Here is a 20,167-nt window from a genome sequence, read left to right on the forward strand (position 1 = left end):
GGATTGTGATGTTATCAAAGCTGATGTTAAAAAACTAAGCGAAACTACGCGCAAGTTGCAAAAACAGATTAATGCGTCTGATTCTAAAACCGATGATCAGGTTAAGATATTGACTGAAAAATGTGATGAATTGGCCAGTCGTATTGATGTTATCGAAAATGCTAATGACAATAAATCAGACGATACTGCACCGGTTTCTTTTATCCAAACACCTGAATTTCAAAATTTACAGCAGACAATTAATGAAATCGATTCATCTAACAACACGTTACGTCGGAAGTTATTAAATCTACAACAAGAAGTAACAGAGATGAAAAACATGTCAGTTAATAACATACCACAACAGACGCCACTTTATGAACATGTGTCAGAGTCACGCAGCGTGTATAGTGTGAGCAATTTACAGCAACTACGCGACTTAAAATCCGAAAAGCCACGCGACTTAAAATCTGAAAAGCTACGCAACTTGAAATCCGAAATGACACAGACGAACAGATTCACACACAAACCTGAACGTGTTATCAAACTGAGTGACGAGAATGTAGATTTCGAGCAATTTGCATTTGTAAGCAAATGTAAAGAATTTAATAATGACAGAACACAGATACACGATTTGCACTGTATACGACAATTTATCTTTGTACATTCACCGCTATTATCGGTAATGGAGAAACTAGCTTTGAACCAGATGCGACAATTTATTTTTGTATTTACAACAGCATTGCCTGTAATGAAGAAATTTGAATTAGCACGAATACAACAATTTGCCTTTGAAATTTTACCGCTATTGCCTGTAACACAAAAGCTAAAATTTATTTGCAGTGCGTAAATGACCTCAGGGGATTCATTACGCTTTAATGAATATGTGCCGTAGCGAGCATAGGGCCCCGAGCTGTAGTAGTGCTGTTTCATCTTTAGTTTTCTGCACTGCTGCCTTCTCTTCTACTATCCTTTATATCTATCCAAACTGCTCTTTAACTATTGCTCTTTGTAGTATTAAGAAACATGTAATGAATATCCGATGTGACAAACTTTTACCGAATGTGACAATTTTCAGTAGGCACTCCCGTAATGACAACTACCGCCGTAATTTTAATTACAGATAAAATCGCAATCATCAGTATGTGTAAAAGTAAAATTAACAGCAAACGCATTTTTTGGTAACAATAGATGTTTTTCACCACAATAGCATGAAAGTCAACCGCTTAGCATACCTAACCAACAATGCAGTCTACAAGGTCAACCAAACTTTAATGTTTCGCCGCGTGCATGTATAGTCTCAGCTCCAACAAATAGTAACGCATGGCAGCAAAGAAATAACTACGTACAGACAACACTCTATTTCAACTCCTATCGCAATACACCGTATAGGAATGATTATTAGGACAGACGTAAAAAGAATGATGAGCACAATTTTCAGCGTACATTTAATAACAGTCGATCTTATGAGCAGCAACAACATCAGCAACAACAAATAATCATGAATGAAACAGACAATAGGTGTCATCCATAGCGTAACACGTCAGTAAGAAATAACAGAACAGTTCATATAGTGGATATGCCACAGCATCCTCCCGTAAATAACAGGACGAACGATAGAATTTAACCAGATACAGCACAGATTGCATACTACAGTAACGCAAACATTACTTTTGACAAGCAGAATTTTGCTCACGAGAATGTTATTTGAAGCATGCTTTGTTGAATGCTCCACTATTATCGCACCCAGATCTCACCAGAAATTTTTCCATTGCCACTGACAGTTCCAACACCGCCTTAGGCGTACACATTTTCCAGGAAATAGAAGAAGATGGTTCTACAGTAATTAAAAACATCGCATTTGCAAGTCGCATTTTGTCACCTGCTGAACGAAATTATTCCGTCACAGAACTTGAAACATTATGTGTTGTATGGGCTTTCACGAGATTTAGGCACTTTCTTTACGGCAGACATACCACCGTCTACACAGACCATAGAGCGATTCAATTTTTACTTTCAGCTAAATTCACTCACGATAGATTAAGCAGATGGAAACTATTTACAGGAATTTAATTTTACAATAGTTCACATTCCCGGTACGCAAAATGTTATAGCAGACGCACTATCGCGTTCTCTCAGTAACAATCAGCAAGACGTAGCAACCAACTTCTGCAAAACAAATTTCAGTGTCATGTACATTCAGCAAGTTGCATTTGAAAATTTTATTTCATCGTCATTACAGGACATAGCACAAGAACAAAATAAGGACAATGTGTGGAAAGAAATTAAACACCTTTGGCAAGATAGGAAAAATGTTACGATTAGGAACCACTACACTGTACGCAATGACATTCTGTTTCGCCGCTCTCATCCTGACAGCAACAATTGGTTATTATGCATTCCTGACGAACTGGTTAACAAACTAATTTGGTACACTCATTTAAGTTACGCACATTACGGAGCACGAAAATGTTTTCTTATACTGAGACAGAACTGTTATTTTACCAACATGGAAAAACGTATACGACGAGTTTTAGCGTCTTGTAAAATTTGCCAGAAAGCTAAATCAGACACCACTTCACATATTCCTCCTTTATATCCCATTATACCTGTGAAATTAAGACACATGGCCGCAGTAGATATTTTTGGTCCGATTCCGAGAACTAACAGAGGTTTTTGCTACATTTTTGTCGCTGTTGAGCTCACTTCAAAATTTGTTACTTTCATTCCGTTACGCAAAGCTACTGCTAAAACTGTTTCGAAAGCATTTGTAAAACATTTTCTATTTCATGTAGGGCATGTAATGAAAGTAATTTCTGATAATGGATCTCAATTTCGTAGTAGTGTATGGACACGCATGTTACGAGCTAGAAACATTTCTCCGATCTATGTATCCAAGTACCACGCTTCTTCGAACCCTTGTGAAAGATTAATGAAGGAAATTGGTAAGCTGTGCAGAATATACTGCCACAAAAGACATATTGATTGGGATACACACATACTCTCATTCCAAGATGTAATTAATTCCATTCCAAATGAATCCACTATGCTATCTCCGACTGTTATACTGAAAAACGTTGAACCACCGAACAAAATTAAAGAATTAATAGAATTCCCCAAAAATCGTCGCCTACGACACCACGAAATAATTGACATTGCGCTGAACAACATCAAACGTGCCGCAGAGCGCCGGAGAAGACAGCAAAAACAGGTTTGTACACGCCGCGACTTTCACGTTGGACAGAAGATATTAGTACGTATACACTATTTATCCAGCAAATTAAAAGGTAAGTGCAGTAAATTTGAACTTCTATACGCAGGTCCGTATCGGATTCGCAGCATCCCTCACCCCAATGTTGTACACGTCGAAACTTTGAGAACCAGAAAATCGAAAGGCAATCACCATATCTCAAACATTAAACCGTTTATTGAGTGAAACCACTGTATGATTCAACACACTATGATGCCATTTACTAATGCAATTAATTCACCTGACTAATTATTGATGATTATCGTATTTTTTTTCTTGGCAAGTGCCCGGCAAGGTAAGGTTAGCAGGTCGCTTTTCTTGTCGTCACACATCAGACCATGCATATTTTTCCAGATGAATTTACACATTTACGACTATTTCTGCAATTATATTTATGTGACTACTTATTGATGATTATCGTATTTTTTTCTTGGCAAGTGCCCGGCAAGGTAAGGTTAGCAGGTCGCTTTTCTTGTCGTTACACATCAGACCGTGCACATTTTCCATTTTTTTTGTGTATGTGACTGTACTCCAGTTTTGTTTGTATGCACTAGGAAATAGTTAAGATATAACACACACCAGTCGACTTTGACATTTTTTTTTTTTTTTTTTGCCTTATGACATCTCAACATCGTGACTGTTTCACATTTTTTTTGCTACTGCATTGTATTATTCTGTGTACATTTTTTTGCATCCGAACACTGTCAATGTCTTGGACATATTACGTTTTCTGTCATGTTATGCTGTATGGTTAATTGTGTCACCATAAACCAGTCATTATTTAGTGGGTATAGGATTTAAATGCAAGACATTAATCTTTGTTCATCAATTTCAGAAAGGAATGATGATTCTAAGAAATAAATTTAACATAAATGGGAATTTAACCTACGGAATAAACGAAAGGAGATGCAATAACTTTATGAGGAAGAGTAAAGGGATCAGGATTAACAAGCATTAACAAGAATATACTATACTCATCACAGAATAGCAGTCTTAACTAATTTTTTCTTTCAGAATACAAGGTGATTGATGCAGGCTGTCAGAGAGAACTACACATCTTAGTTTTAGTGATGAAATATGCTAGAGATAAGGAATAGTTGTATAATGAGTAATAAAGTGATTTTTTGCAGATGATAATGAATGCTGACGAATAATGATGAAGAATATGCTGTTATGAATAATGAAGTTTTTCTTTACAGATGATGATGATATGGATAATGAAGTTTTTTTCTTTATGCCACGTAGTTATTTAAGTATTTGTTGCAGTTTGTTTTGACAGCAGGTGTTGTATTGCATAGTAGGATGACGGAAAGTTTTGGAAAGGACAGCTATGGAACACATTTTATACACATTTCACTACTTGTTAATTCGAAGTTCACTACTTTTCAGCATAGTGTGCGTTTCTTCTTTCAGGTCAATAATCCGTTTTTGTATTTTTTTCCAGGAGAAGTTTTTCATGACACTTACTAAACCTGTTACTTATTATACCTGTTCTAGTACTTGCATTTTTATATTTTTTACCCATTTATGTTTATCATTTATAAATGTGATCACATGTACTGCCTTGTTACATAATCTTGCTACAGCTGACTCATGACGAATGACGTTACCTATCCTCATTTGCAGCAATAGGTCAAAAGCAAAAAGTATTATGCCTCAGCAATTAATTATCGATCCCAACGCAATGCATTGCTACCAAAAAAATGTATTACCAGTCCCACATAATGTCACTAGTTTATGATAATTCTGAATAATACTGATCAACTCTGAATAGCATGTCACTCGAGTAATGACCTCTTAATGAGACTATATTCAAAATAATGCTTTGTCACTAGCTAATAACTGCCACTGTTTATTGTAATGCCTGTGATTACTAATGATTTGACTGTAATTAACTGATTTTTAATAATGACTTCGTAATAATCTGAATAATACTGAATGATGATTTTATTCAATACTTGCTGGCCACTGAGTGCCAATAATTAATGTCACTCCACGAATTGTTATTAATTATGCCATTGATTAGCTCTTGTTTCCAATGTTGATACTTTGTTATTGGAAATGAATGTGACTGTTTCATCATGCTTTGTAATTAGGAAAAGACTAATGATTCTTAATAGATTGGAATGACACATAATTAATTAACTATGGTACTGTTTAATAATGCTTTGTAATTAATTAAGGCTAATAATTCTTAGTATATTGAAATGACAAATGATTAATTAATTAACTGTAATTAGACAAATGATTAATTAATGACAAATGATTAATTAACTGTAATTAGACAAATGATTAATTAACGACAAATGATTAATTAACTGTAATTATACAAATGATTAATTAACTGTAATTAGACAAATGATTAATTAATGACAAATGATTAATTAACTGTAATTATACAAATGATTAATTAACTGTAATTAGACAAATGATTCATTAATGACAAATGATTAATTAACTGTAATTAGGAAAAGGTTAATGATTCTTAATTATACTCTGTAACTGAAAAGAATGCGATTATTTCATAATATTTTGTAACCAGGAAAAGAAGGCTACTGATTCTATGTAAAACAATTAATGAACATTTTTCTGTAATACTACATACTTGGTACAGAAATGTTCAATAACTGGGCTATGAATGCCACGAACTATCAATGAAGACTGTAATTGTCAATATTATGTGACCTGATGTCCTTCACCTCATAAGCTGACTACCCTGAATTACTGCAATGTCCATTTGTCCTGTTTATCCCAGTGATCATGGAGCACTATATTTGGTTTTGCACTAATTCTACGTTGGTGTGCCTTGTAAGAGTGTGGTGTTGACACGACATGCTGTCCACCACCATGAGCGATGAAGACATTATTATGGTCCCACTGTTTGGTGTACCTAATGTACTGCCAAAATGAAAACATGGAACATTACTACGACAGTTCAGTGTCTTGGCTACACTGATAAATTCTGATGGGAAAAGAACTTCAAGTTGTGTCACTTGGTGTTGTACTACTGTGGAAAGATATGGACTTTCAGAGCAGCTGTGTGCAATCTAAAGTGCTACAACCATGATGCAATCCTTCCCTTTCCTATCCTGATTCTTGTCACATAGAGAAAAAATTTTTTTTTGGTAACATCATTTATGTTCATAGGTTATACATTTTTCGATTCGCTAAACTCCAGTGTGAGTACACTTATGTCACTGGTCGACATGATGTTTGCCATTATGTTTATTTGTTGTGAAAATACTAAAGACATTTTTCAGTGCATGTGCACTTTGGACATGAATTTTTTTTTTTTGCCATTATGTTTATTTGTTGTGAAAATGCTAAAGACATTTTTCAGTGCATGTACACTTGTCAACATAATATTTTTTGCCAGTCTGTTTATTTGTTCTGAATATGCTAAAGAATTTTTTCAGTGCCTGTGCACTTTGTTATCTGTCAAATAATTTGTATATACTTATTTCTGATTTGCTACTATGTTTAGTATTCACATTTTGTCCTTGTCTGATATATTTTGTACTTAGTGCGTGTGCACAACATTTAAATATTCTGTAAGTTGTAGGATTTTGTTAATTAAAGAAAAATTTTGCCGCGCTTGGCAAGTCCAAATGACTCACCATCGCTGCCAAATTTTTGCCCCCCGAGTGGAGGGTTATGAAACACGTATGTAACGCAGCAGCGATGGCGAGGCATTGTAGCATCTGTGACCAGAGAGTATGCGCTTGACCGCGCGAGTGTTGCGAGCGGTTCTCAGTCAGTGGTAGTCTTTGCGAGTTAGTTGTCGCTATGCAGAGTAGCAGTCAGTCAGTCGTTGCGAGTCTGTCAGTTCAGTCGTTGCGAGTCTGTAGCTCTGTCTAGTTGAGAGCAGTACTCAGTCTGTAGTCGTCATGCAGAGCGGTCGGTCAGTAGTAGCAGCCCAGTGCGGTTGTGTGATGTAGGCGGTCGGCAACAATGGTCAAGATGAGCAATAAGGTATACTGTTAATTAATATAATCATTAGATAATGAAAAATTTTATTTAATGTAATTATTCTCCAACAAATCTCCCAATAATAATTTTTTTTATTTCAAAAGCATTTTCTCAAAAATTTAATTTTTTATTGAACTCAAGATTTCGTTGCACTTCCCATTTCATTCCACTTCTTTTGAAGAAAAACTCCACTAAAATCACAAAAAAAGAGAATATTATTATTTGCAATGCAGTTCCTCCAAGCGGTGCGCAACAACAAGAGCAGATATGTGACATCGATTTATTCTGAGGTAAGACTTTAATTCTGATTGTTTTACACAGGGCCAAAGACCGATATTTCGGTTTAATTGAATTTTCTTGTCACTGAATGGACTTTAATTTTTTGAAGGATTTATATTTGAGTCAGATTGCGAATTTCACTTTTTTTGTTGCCATTGTCAGTACATTTCATTGTGGGCAGGTTACGCATAGAGCCATGTCCATCAGCATTTCTAATTAGTATCGTTATTTTCTTTTAAAAATTGCGGTAGGGAGGTTACACTTGGCTCCCATTTCTATTAAGTATTGTCAATTTTATTTTCTTTCTTTTAAAATTACGGTGGGGAGGTTACACCCTCCTTAACAAACTGATTCCATATTCTGCTAACAGTCATTGGATCTCGACCAACGCGAGCAGCAATGTCACCATACAATAAACCGCAATCGCGATAGGGTACAATCCGACCTTTATCAAAGTCAGAAACGTGATGGTACGCATTTATCATCCTTACACGAGGCATCACAACACCGTTTCACCAGGCAACGCCGGTCAACTGCTGTTTGTGTATGAGAAATCAGTTGGAAACTTTCCTCATGTCAGCACGTTGTAGGTATCGCTACTGGCGCCAACCTTGTGTGAATGCTCTGTAAAGCTAATCATTTGCGTATCACAGCATCTTCTTCCTATCTTTTAAATTTCGCGTCTGTAGCACGTCATCTTCGTGGTGTAGTAATTTTAATTGCCAGTAGTGTATAGTATCAGCCGCAACGTCAGAACGACCACTCCTGTATCATCACCTTTCCTAAAACGAAACTTATCATCCATTAGATCCTCAATTTTCTTTCACAATCGTCTGTATATTATTCTTTTCAGCATGAGAACATCTTGGATGAATGAGCTGTGAAGCTCATGGTGCGATACTTTCGCCGTTGTGGTCTCTGTCGATTCTTGGGATTGTGTGAATGAAGTTTTTCCGAAAATGTGATGGTATATCTCCAGCCTCTTACATTTTCACACCAGTGTGAATAGCTCTTTTGTTGACACTTTTCCCAATTATTATAGAAATTCTGATGAAGTGTTATGTATTCCTTCCGCCTTAATTGTAGTTAAGTCGTCCAATGCTCAATTATATTCTGACTCTAATACATGGTCCCCTATATTCCCTGTCGGCTTCTGTTTCTTCTTCCATCAGGCCACGAGACAAGCCCTCTCCTCATAAAGTCCTTCAGTATTCTATTTTCAGCTATCCGCTTTCTCCTCTGCATTTAACAGTGGAATTCGTATTGCACTGTTGATGTTGTCACCGTTGCTTCAAATTTTGATCTTTCTATATGCTGAGTCAGTCCTTCTGACAACCATTCCGTTTTCGATTTCTTCACATTTTTCATGTAGCCATTTCTCCTTCGCTTCCCTACATTTACTATTTATTTCTATCCTAACTGACATTTATACCTGTGTTCCTGAATTTCCCTGAGCATTTTTGTACTTATTCCTTTCACAGATCAATTGAAATATGTCTTCTGATGCCCACGGTTTCTTAGCAGCTACCTTCCTTGTGTCTGGGTTTTTCTTCTCAAATTCTCTGATTGCCCTTTCTAGAGATCTCCACTCCTCTCCAACTGAAGTGCCCAGTAATCTACTCATTATCACATTATCTACAACCTCAGAGATTTTCAAGCGCAAGTTGTGATCTTCATGTTCTGTGAATATACATTACTTGTATTTAATCCAATGATTTCCATTGCCTTCTGTATCTTCATGTGGTTTATCAGTGCTGATTCTTTCGCCTTTAAGGGGCACTTTCCCACTTCAAGGCCTGGAGAGTGCGTGAACCTCTGCCCGCTTTTCCGCCGTCTTCGACAGTACCATTGGAAAAATGAGGTCGGCTTCTTATGCCTTCATTGCCATCATTTCTTATGATTTTCATCCATATTTTAAGCAGTGGTGCGCTACGATGCCGGTACGCAGGGCGTCTTGATCAGTAGTCGAAGACGCTACCCCTAGACCACTGGTCCTTTAAATCAGTTTCTCCCAGCTAATTGTTGATTTGTGGAGGCTCCTAAGGATTCGGTTTGCCAATTATGATCATTAGAGCTGAGCAAGTGCACACCGGCGGTACTAGAGGCAGAGTACGGACAGCTGTGAGGGTTTTGGGTGGGCAAACTCAGAGTGGCCGCTGGGTTAGTCGTGGAATGACGACTTTGCTTAGCACCAGGATGCGACTCGGCATATGTAGTGCAAGTGGAATGAGGCACAGCCAGCTGTTGTCATGTTAGTGTGTGAGAAGATTTTGGCCAGTTAGATGCCGTGAATTGTGTACCGAGTCAGCAGCATGGTCAGTTGGATGTGCCATTCGAGTGTGGACCATGGAACGCCTTGCTTTGAGTTTGATGCACTTTGATGTCAATTGCCTGTGCCTGGAATGCGCATTCACTATTTCAACTCGGCGTGTGGACTCAATTCTTAGACTGAACGTAAATTCCACAGAAGTATGTTGTTGAACTGCGTTGTAAAAAGTGCTATAACTTTAATGGTAATCGATTCTGCTCGTATGTATGTTGTGGAAGAAGTTGGCAGTTTGGGTGAACGCCATGCAAGGCATGTGCGTGGTTGTTTCTCTTTTCGTAGCTAACTCCTGAATGTGTATGAGGCCAAGCACCACCACGTCAAGGTCACATGCTCCAGGGAGGCTTTTTGTTTTATTTTTAAAAACTTTAAGTTTTTCTTATTATTTTTTATTTTATTTTGTTTTCTATTTTTCACTTTTGAAACATTATTTAATTTTTAATGCTTTTTAGCTTTTTTGATTATTAGTGTCACACTTTTACTCATATTAGCATGAGACTGTATACGCAAACATATCAAAAACACCCCTAAATATTAAACACAGTGCGCAAAATAACTGCAAACATAATACGATATCGAAAGAAATAATAAATACTGTGCGACGTTTAGGACAATGTATATAAGAAGTTTGTATTAAGCAGATAAACTTACGATATGATCATATTACAAAGCTAACCTTACTTAAAATCTTACTACATAGCAAGCTGAACGATTCGTGCTACAAGTAACAAACTACTGAAAAGCATAGATCTTGTTATTACCTCTTTCCATAAAATTCTTGTTTATTTTAAGTATGCAGTAATAAAAATACAAAATCAAGAAACCGTCACTGGAAAAATTCAGGTGAATTAATTATTGTGCGAAGTATTGCAACAATCTATCCGAGTTAAGTAGGAACATGTTTGGCTGAAATATGCAGATGTTCTGCGAAACAACATATTCACGACAGGATACTATCAGCTGCTCCACCGCGTGAGAAAAATGAGGAGTATCAGTTGTTTTTTTCCAAAAATAAGTTTTATACAAGAGAGCATGTTATTTTGTTGTAGAAGCTGCAGTAAAACTTCTTAGACATAAGGTGACCTTCATTCTGACAGTTATTTTTATAGTAATTAAGAAATGTTCAAGAGTGTGTGAATTCCTAAGGGACCAAACTGCTGAGGTCATCGGTCCCTAGACTTACACAGTACTTAAACTAACTTATACTAAGAACAACACACACAGCCATGCCCGAGTGAAGACTCGAACGTCGGGCGGGAGGGGCCGCACAATCCGTGACATGGCGCCTCAAACCGCGTGGTCACTCCGCTCGGCTTTATAGTGTTTTAGGGGTAAGTTTAATTTTCTGCCTGGTCACCGAAAAAGATTTAAAAGCTAGATTAAACATTTATCATTCTGTAAGGGGCTAGCCATAATTCTGGTTTGGTACATGCATTGTTCTGCACGTCCAAATATTTTGGAATAGTTTTAAGCAACTGGCGGATAAAACCTTTAACGTATAAAAAGCGAAACGACAGTGAACAGTGATAAGTAGCTTTTTAATATATCAAGCGCTTAAAATGCAACGCATTTCTACGTAATATTTCAAACGTGAAACTCGAACGATAAAACATTTTTGCAAACGCCTCTTATAATTTACGAGCGAATATATTTCTTATTATCTTCTGCATAACTTTAAACGGTCTCCGCACGTACGATTAACACACAATCGGATGATTTATGTGCATTTTATATGCGCCTTAGAATCACTATATCGCGGCAACGGATGAAATTTTCAACAAACAGGAGGCGGATCATTAATTATATGTATTTGTCATCCTCGTAAAAAAATTGTAACCGATTCCCGCAAGTTTGAAACACAAAAGAGGTGCTCGTAACGAAACTCACAGGAAATTGTTTTTACACATGAAAAGGCGAATGAAGCGAGATGTTTGAAAGCGAATTTTCAGTTTTATCGTAATAACGCGATTTATTTATTTTATTCACTTTAAACTGTTTTCTCTTATTCAAGTCACGTAAGAATTGCAAGTCTTTTCAAAAGAAAAAACGCACATAAATTATAGTTATTGACTGAATACCTTAAAACGCTAACAGTTGGGTTAACAGAACAATGGACACGAAACCTGGGAGGCAGTAGTGAGTCAAGTACTCTGGCCCTAAAAATGTGGATAATGCAATCTGAATTGATCTGACACTGAGCAGACTTTGAGTGATACTCTACAGAAGTTTCTCAATATAGGTGCTGCTGAGAGCAAGTGGCGATTGAGATCTGTAGGCCCTGACAAGGCCAGAGCAGCAGTACATTACCCTGTTTGCTTCGTGCTGCGATATAAATTGCAGTTCGAGAGAAGTGGCAAGACATGAAGGTGGAACCGGTGAACCGACCGCAGCCACGAAAGAGATGCAAGAATCTCACGGTTTTGTGATCAGGCCGAGGGATCGCAATTAACTCCCTACCACAGCCCTGAAATCGCGGTAGATTTCAGTGTGTGACACATCCGTTCGCTGGCTGTACCAAGGACCAATTTGCCTAACTTATATGACAGAGCACACAAGGGTACTTTGATTGATACTCTACAGAAGTTTCTCAATAGAGGTGCAGCTCAGAACAAGTGGCAATTGAGCTCTGTGTGCCCTGACAAGGCCAGAGCAGCAGTACGTTATCCTCCTTGCTTCGTGCAGCGATGAAAATTGCAGCTGGCGAGAAGTGCGTGGCAGTGGCGAGATGTGGAGGCGGCACCTGTGAATCGACCGCAGAAACAAAAGAAATGCTAAAATCTCATGGTCTAGCGATCAGGCTGACGGATCGCAATTCAGTCCCTACCAGAGCCCTGAAATCTCGGTAGATTTCAGTGTGTGACACAACCGTTCGCTGGTCGTACCAAGAACTAATTTGACTCATTTATACGACAGTGCGCACAAGGATACCAAACGTTGAGACTGGTGAACCGAAAAAGTGTGCCCTCGGCCAACGAGTACTCCGAGACGTTCGAAGTCACACTGTCTGTACAGTAAGAACTTCACCACAGGCTCCCCAGTCTAAACACTCGCAAGTGAAGTCAGTCATAGGACAAGTCCCAAGTACCAACCAGGCATGCCGGAGCTTCGACCAGAAGATGCTTCCACACCAAAGTTCAGAACACGAGAGCCTTACAACCCTCCACACAAAAAATTCCACTTTCCCCTACAGTACATGAACGACAGACACCACCTTCACGCCTTTGAGCCAATCCCAGAGCTTTAGAGGCGGTAAATATTCCCTTCCACAGGACAGCACAAACTCCTGTCGAACCAGCGCAAGAGTTAAGAAACCTACGTCTGAAAAAAAGAATCTGCCAATTACTGGCTTTTTTAATTTTTCGTGGAGGAAGGAGATGTTTTTCTCCGAAGTCGCGTCACTTCCCGCGACAACTAGTGAACAGATACCATCTTACAGATCTTTATCTAAAGAGCCTGTGCCTTGGAGCTTGTTAGTCCTAGGTATGAGGTGTATTAAATGTTCTGTCTCTAAACGTTTCTCAGATGCCAGAGTTTCTTATACAACCGAGGCGGACGATGGAAGTGAGTCACAGACCTACTTGCAGTATCAGCGAACACGAAAACTTGTGAATTTTTATTACGTGTGGATCTGCACACAATGCCCTGTATATGACTCCACTGTGTAGACTTGTTCCTTCAGTTCGTCGCCCCCAGCCCAGCGTTCCACTGTCACCACAGCAAGTAGCTTGGCATTGTTCTGCTGAAGACCTGTCTCAACTAGGGGCTGCTCTGTGTTTTATGTATGACTATGGGCCTGTCAGGCAAGATTTACTGAGGGATGGGATCACTGCCAATTGCTTTCAACTTCCACCATGCCGTTTCTGTGAGCTAAGACCCATAAAAATACCTCATGCTTATAGTGACCTACCAGGCTCTGTCAATGTCTGCTCAGGGCGTTAACTATCTAGAGTCTCGTTCAAGGTGTGTAAGGTTGTAACAAAATCTTTAATAATTTTCTGTATACGAAAAATAGGTGAGAGAATAGTTTGTCTTCTCTCAGAACAAATTTTATGTGCTACACTTAGCGGGAATTTAAACCATCATATCTCGATAACAGAAAAAGATTGTCAGATTTAAAAAGTTCGTTTTGAGTTTATGCTTTTATCTACACTGACAACGGGAATTTCAATCTTATAGTACTATAAGATCGGATTCCGTTAATGGATCAGTTAAATATATGAGGAACGTTTGAATCGATTAGTACAAGTTTAAAATATAGAAGTGGCGCGCTTCATAACCTCACAGAAAAAAGGATTTTTCGTGTATGGAATACACATGAAGCAAGATCTTTTTTCAAATTGTTAAAACCTACCTTAGGCCCATGGTTCGATGCACCGGAGGACAAAATTTGAGCCATGAGTCTCGCTCCAGTACGGAATTATTTAACGGTGACTATTTTTGTACATATAATCCGAACAACCGAACAAGGGTGACTATTTTCGCTCATAAAATTCGAACGCTGCAAATATAAATTGTGACCTTATCCGAGCCTTAATTTCAGCCCAGTTAAGATCTTTTGCAAAAGGAATTAATCGATTCGCTTAATTTTCCTGGTCGGCAGCTCCCGTTTGCCATTCAAACTTTGCTTAATATACTGTAACAAATCTGCGGTGAGATGGATGTTTGAATGGGTACAAAAATGGCCGCTGGTCTAGGCTAAACGAAAAACTTTTCACCCCATTTTCCTAGATCAAATTGGAACCACTCATCAAAACCCCCTTAAATCACAATTAATCGGTAGGCTTTATGTATATTATATATTTATACAATGCTTCCACACTATAACTATGAACAAAAGTGAAAACACAAGGAATTCTCAATAACAATGTTATCATCATAGGATACTGACCGTATCTGAGGTCCATAAATAACATGAAAACGAATTGAATAAAATGAGCAGTACACAGGAAACAGTAATGATATAACTAACTAACATACAAGTAAGATGCAAAAATTACAAATTATAGTTAGTTAACACCTGAGATTTCTACAAATTAGATTGTTTTAATGTATGATCACTGATCCATTATTTTATCATGAATAATTCTAAAGGTTAACATACTGACTTGAAGTAATTATGGGTCATAAAGTTTTGGATGCTGTCAACCTAACGAGTTATCGAAAAGACTTCAGCAGCCAGTTAACATATACAAAAAAAATTCAATAACTAACCTTATGCGAAAATACGTTTCTCGTAGAAATGTGTAATTTTAGTGAGCATTTTACACTCACACTGATTTTTATTACTCGGAAACTTCTTTATTCTACACACTGCCATCCTATTACATTATACCACTGAATCTCTTGGCATTAACTTGCTTTTTATTTGACACTACACATAAACAGTTTACTTTTATAGACTTCTACATTCGTCTCAATGACGTTCTTCTACATTAAACACTGCACCAAACATAAACAATCTCAGAAGCATGGATATGAAAGATTTCCTTCACTCAACAAGTGACAGAGGCATAAAGTAAGTGTCCAAGTTCCATCTGGACGGGACTCAACCATCTGTAGCGTGACCTTGCATTGCGTCGTGTTAGATTCCCAGAAGTTGGCATAGGAATGAATACCCTTTTTCCCTCCTCTCGTCTCCATCGACAGTATACAGGTCTAGTACATATTTTCATGAAAATATAAAAATGCAATTAATTAATAAATGAATTAACGTAGTCAAACCTTGAAACAAACCACAATAAATCCTCATGGTATTCATTGCTTATATCAACATCTGCATTAACATGTATGCTTTTCGATATTTTTTCATCTCAAATGTGACTGTATCAATCAGTTTTACATAAATTGTGGGGCACTGTGTATGTTTTGCTTTGATAGTAGCAGGCTGTCTTAAAGAATCTGTAGAGATACAGTTCTGATTCATAGGCATTGAGAGAACATGCAATTCTGAAGGTCAAATAATTCTTGACGATATGCCTTCATTAGAGAAAAAGAAAAGAATAGAGACATAATATATCGTTGCCTTCACTCTACAGTCACAGGACCATTCCTTTTTGTCGTGGTATTGTCTGTGACCTATTATTCTTTTGTTGCCTTCCCATTTTTTCAAGAAACGTGAAACATTGTTTACGAATCATATGACCCATCCTTGTATTACTGTATTACAGATGCAATAAAATACTTTCGGGTGTAAAATGCATTACATCTGATGAGACTAGGAAAATGTGCTGTAACCCGTTTAATTACCTGTATTATGTGAGAATGACTGTTCTTCTAATCGTATGTTGTAGTGTCATTCTTCAAATTACATTTCGTAATAGATCATCTCACCTGTCACTGGTTGTCTGCTCCCTAATAACTCAGTAATCTTTGGCGAAAACCACATCGTCTTATACTGCCAATTATCTCAATTATTAGTAATCAAATTGCCGACTTATGTGTCGCTTGAAATAATTTCCACAATCACAAGTCCGTCGCCTCCTAAATGTCCCAAATATACCTTAAACATCTTTGTCAGAACTGCCTCTAGAATATAAGCATCAGCGCAAAACAAATTGGCGAAACACACGTTGTCTGACAAACTCTCACTATAATTACTTACCGTTCCTATTACTTAATATAACCTTCACATTTTAATGTTGTATACATTACTGCTTGTTTATTGTGACATTTGTTCATCTCCACTATTAGCAGGCAACCGCCTGCTCGGCGGATTGTATGCAGACGACTCAGTACAGCTAGCCATGCACCAACACGTCTCCCTCCGGGTGACCATCTTGTCGTGGCAGCCACCTCTCTAGTGGATATGGATGTATCCGTATCCCTCATGTCGTTATGCGCTGGTTCCTGGAGGCTTCCATCGACTTTTATCTTCGTCTAGGCCGAGCACATACCTTCTGCGTTGATCATGGATTGGGGCTATGTGTTTAGTACTATCCTACGTTGCGCTGTGTTTATATGACGAAGGTCAGCAGCGTGGATGGGGCTGTCATACAGAGATGGCCCCGCACAGTCTCTGCCAGCTACGGCCGTACTGCTGACTCAAGTCGGTGACGTTCCTTATGCATACAGCTATTCAGGGGTGCCTGCTCATGAAGGCTCACTAAGCTCCGCGCCTCACTACGACACCCTGGAGGCGACAACGTATCTGTACCAAACTTGTCTCACTAGAGGTTAAAGCGTGGCCTTGAACGTAGTTTTAAGGGGATATTTAGGTTAAAGTGATATTGTTGTTGATGTGAACGGTAATATTTGATTCCAGATTTGAAAAGAGCGGCAAATATCACGTATAAAGTGATACATTATTCAAAGTAGGGGCTAGTTTAATTTAGGTCAAACGAGAAAATACGTTTTCAGTTACAATAGGGATCAGCTTACAATGGAGGAACATTTAGCGAAATAAAATGTTAGATGCAGATTAGAAGGGGGTTCCCGAGGAATGAGAGGCGAGGAGACTCATTCCACAACTTTTAATTCGATGATATTTTTTTAAATGTCTATTCAGTCTTGCAAATGCTACAGTAACAATTATACGCTATGATGTATTTATTTGTGGAATAAACAAATTAATTAAAACTTTAAGCCTAAATCTCTTTTTGCTGCTTCCAAATCAGATGTCACAAATACGGTCTTCCATGAAACATAACTCAACTTTCGAATGACCTTCCATAATTACCTTTAAGATCAACGTTACTGGTAATGGTGCGTGACCCCTGACGTCGCTTCCAATCGGCATCTAACATATTTCTCTATATCCCTCAGCTGTTCCGAGTTAATCCCTACTGGAACTATAAACATATTTGCTTATTTGCCTTTGACTTAACCTTTAATGACCCTGAATAATGTATTGTTTTATAAGTAAAATTTGGCGCTCTTTTAAAACCTTGGGGCTATACGATAATACCATCCTACCCTGCGCTGTATTTAGAGGAGGAAGGCCAGTAGCGTGGATGGGGCTGTCATACGGAGACAGCGCCGCACAGCCTCTGCCAGCTACGGCCGTACTGCTGACTCAAGCGGGTGACGTTTTTTATGAACACCGCTATCCAGGGGTGCCTGCTGATGAAGGTTCACTAAGCTCCGCTTAGAGTTTTCATGTTAAATATAAATCTCTTTAACCTCCAAACTATCTTGAAGAAACAATTTCGAGCGAAGGCCATTAGTTGCAACGCGTGACTCTCTTTCCCACCTACAACTTTCATCTAAATCATTTTGCTGTAATCTCATCTCTACCCAGACTGATTTCCCATTATGGATTAAAACGATCCACGTTATATATAAGACTAACTGTCAACCCGCTGATTTACGGAACTGTGATATCTTAAAAGATGATGTGAATACAGAAGTTTAAAGTGCAGTTCTTTAGATCCTTCTTCTAGCTTGGACGACCTTTGTGCAGTTTGGACGACAAGTAACGCTCTCTTTGAGCACTCATCCACGCAGAAGGAGATGAAGTTCTCTGAAGATTGCTGTATGGTTGGGTGGAACTAAGTAGCAGATCCACCTCAGCAAACAACAAGGAAAGGCGTACAAATTTAAATAAACAAAGCTATTGATTTCAAATACAAGAGGGTTACAGATCGCACAAAGGAAACGGAACACTGAAAACAAACAGAAAAGTCGGCCGGGCTCCATATAGCGGACCACATCACGCTTCCAGTTTTCACCACCTCCCTCAAACCACGTCTTGGCACAGGAGGTGGCGTAACTTCTCGTTATGACTTCCTTCGCACGCTGTGTGGTTGTTTTGGATACAGGAGCGAGGGACAGATGTCCTTCATGAACATAGAATTCAGATATTAATTTTTTCTACGTCGGACACACTGAATAGTATAAAATACACAACTTTTGCTGTATTTGCAGCGTCAGTTGCTGACATGTAAAAATATACATGGTGGTCCATTGATCGTGACCGGGCCAAATATCTCACGAAATAAGCGTCAAACGAAAAAACTACCAAGAAAAAAAATTGTCTGGCTTGAAGGGGGAAACCAAATGGCGCTATGGTTTGGCCAGCTAGATGGCGCTGCCATAGGTCAAACGGATATCAACTATGTTTTTTTTTAAATAGGAACCCCCATTTTTATTATACGAGGGCAGTTCAATAAGTAATGCAACACTTTTTTTTTCTGAAACAGGGGTTGTTTTATTCAGCATTGAAATACACCAGGTTATTCCCCAATCTTTTAGCTACACAACACTATTTTTCAACGTAATCTTCATTCAATGCTACGGCCTTACGCCACCTTGAAATGAGGGCCTGTATGCCTGCACGGTACCATTCCACTGGTCGATGTCGGAGCCAACGTCGTACTGCATCAATAACTTCTTCATCATCCGCGTAGTGCCTCCCACGGATTGCGTCCTTCATTGGGCCAAACATATGGAAATCCGACGGTGCGAGATCGGGGCTGTAGGGTGCATGAGGAAGAACAGTCCAATGAAGTTTTGTGAGCTCTCTGGTGCGAAGACTTGTGTGAGGTCCCTCAGCCACATGACGAGCAAGCAATTCCGCACAGATGGTTCTCCTTTGCTCTTTATGGTGTTCGGTTAGACAACGAGGGACCCAGCGGGAACAAACCTTTGAATATCCCAACTGGTGAACAATTGTGACAGCACTACCAACAGAGACGTCAAGTTGAGCACTGAGTTGTTTGATGGTGATCCGTCGATCATCTCGAACGAGTGTGTTCGCACGCTCCGCCATTGCAGGAGTCACAGCTGTGCACGGCCGGCGCGCACGCGGGAGATCAGACAGTCTTGCTTCACCTTGCGGCGATGATGACACACGCTTTGCCCAACTACTCACCGTGCTTTTGTCGACTGCCAGATCACCGTAGACATTCTGCAAGCGCCTATGAATATCTGAGATGCCCTGGTTTTCCGCCAAAAGAAACTCGATCACTGCCCGTTGTTTGCAACGCACATCCGTTACAGACGCCATTTTAACAGCTCCGTACAGCGCTGCCACCTGTCGGAAGTTAATGAAACTATACGAGACGAAGCGGGAATGTTTGAAAATATTCCACAAGAAATTTCCGGTTTTTTCAACCAAAATTGGCCGAGAAAAAAAATGTGTTGCATTACTTATTGAACTGCCCTCGTATATTCGTGTAGTACGTAAAGATATATAAACGTTTTAGTTGGACCACTTTTTTCGCTTTGTGATAGATGGCGCTGTAATAGTCACAAACGTATCGCTCATAATTTTAGACGAACAGTTCGTAATAGGTAGGTTTTTTAAATTATAATACAGAACGTAGGTACGTTTAAACATTTTATTTCGGTTGTTCCAATGTGATATACGTACCTTTGTGAGCTTATCATTTCTGAGAATGCTTGCTGTTACAGCGTGATTACCTGTA

Source organism: Schistocerca americana, chromosome 3 (assembly GCF_021461395.2).
Source record: "Schistocerca americana isolate TAMUIC-IGC-003095 chromosome 3, iqSchAmer2.1, whole genome shotgun sequence".
NCBI lineage: Eukaryota > Metazoa > Arthropoda > Insecta > Orthoptera > Acrididae > Schistocerca > Schistocerca americana.